At 39.6% G+C, this 1,892-nt stretch overlaps 1 pseudogene; it reads right to left on the bottom strand.

The window, feature by feature from the left end:
* Nucleotides 1-480: 480 nt before the first annotated feature.
* On the bottom strand, nucleotides 481-1,568 carry LOC117317421 (annotated as a pseudogene).
* Between the last annotated feature and the right edge of the window lie 324 nt (nucleotides 1,569-1,892).

The raw sequence follows: 1,892 nt of genomic DNA, 5'->3' as shown, positions 1-1,892 counted from the left end.
ACAGAAACTGTAATTGGCGATGCCAGGTTAAAAACTTACTGATGTCTACTGGCTTTGGTGATGTTTGGTTAAATCAAAGCGTTAATAACGAAAAAGTATTTTTGCATCTTTTCAAACAACGCCTAACCGATAATTTTATTCAATTAAGGAATGAATTTACTGAAAATTCATCAAAATGTTATCTGTATAAATTCTTGTTAGACTCTTTTACTCTACAGTATTATCTAACAAAATCAATTCCAGATATTTATTCTCGGCTTATATCAAAGTTTCGTTTATCATCTCATCAGTTAAGAATAGAAGCCACTATTTTTCAATTATTTCAATTATTAATATATAACTAAACACTAAAAATAACATATATAAGAAGAGTTGAACTAATTTAACTCGGCACTAGAATATTGTTTTCACGATGCATATTAAACAGTACATGGATGCACTCGCTTTTCGTGTGCAGCATAGTTACTGTAACTAGTTCTTTCACTGTGAATGCAGTAAATGATATGCAGCATCAGCATAAGTAAGTACATCATTTTGTCCATTTCTGTACCGGTCCTTCAGGTGACTTAAGCGAGAGTCAATGTGGCGGTATTTCCTCTTCCTTGGTCTTTGTTTACTTCCTGTCGAAAGCTGGATCATCTTCGCTTCATCGGTAGCTTGAATCTACTTCAGCAGTTGAACACCATCAAAGATGTTTGGGTGCGCATGCTGACAGAGCTTGTTGACCTTACTGTGCCATCCCTCAACATTAGTTGTTGTTCGTGGGCCATCATCGTCGTAGTGGTTCCACAAAGCTATGTGCTGTCCCTCAACCCAAGTTTCCGTAACAAATTCCTTAAATCGGGTAGTTTCAGGGCTAATGTCTTCGTTGTCGTCAAGGGCAGAAAACCACACATCCTCCACTTGATCAAGGGGCACCAATGGTAGCACAGCTACACGTCTAACTCGAGATTTTAGTTCATCATCCTGTCTGCAGCGTCCAGCCAGCCCACATCCTCCACTTTACCAAGGGACACCAATGGTAGCACAGCTACACGTCTAACTCGAGATTTTAGTTCATCATCCTGTCCGTAGCGTCCAGCCAGCCCACATCCTTGTACTTTCCTCAAGATCCACTGTGTATAATGGAAAAAGCATGCTTTTACAGTCACCGTTTCCACGGCATTCCTCGCTGCTATCTCAGAATCCAACATGACTGTCTTTTGAGCAAAAACTAAGTTCCTCTCAGCCACAGACTATCTAAGTAAAGTATCCTGTACGTCTGTTCTGTCTTGTTTCATAGTAGAGAAAACACCAAGGGGAGCACAGTTACTTCAACACATCCGTGAAGCGAATATAACTGGCTAAAAACTCCAAACACAATGGAATAATCACACAAATTTCTCAGACTGTCATCAGTAGCAAAATTCATGATTCGGTGACCATTATTGTCAGTATCATCACAGATTAGAAATCTCTTTCCTGCTAGCGGTTCCGTCCACTTCTTGTTGCGTAGAAGGAAGTTTTGGCAAAGTCTTGGAACGGGCTCTGTAGAGGGATGCTCTACAACTCTCAAATGTAGGAATCATCTCACCAACATCATCATCAAAGTCTCTATCATAGAGTTTTTTCTATTACCTCATCAAAGATAGTTGGTATAGCAGAGACTTCTTCACGGCAACGTTGCTTTACGTCATTAAGAAACACATCAGCTGCTAATTTGATAGTATTTCCAGGATGGTTATGGTTATTTTCGAAGTTAACAGGAATGTTGTTGAGTGTTGTAATTGTGGCCGGGCACTGTCTTTGTACACATCTCCAATAAATTATGTCATTACGTCTGGTCCGGATGGAAAACTTGAAGCCTACATAAAGGAGATAGTGTCCACCTCTTCCATTTTCTGTGAAGTTAA

This window comes from Pecten maximus, chromosome 19 (assembly GCF_902652985.1).
Source record: "Pecten maximus chromosome 19, xPecMax1.1, whole genome shotgun sequence".
Classification (NCBI taxonomy): Eukaryota; Metazoa; Mollusca; class Bivalvia; order Pectinida; family Pectinidae; genus Pecten; species Pecten maximus.
The sequence above is the reverse complement of the archived record's forward strand: the minus strand, read 5'-3'. Positions and strand labels throughout refer to the sequence as shown.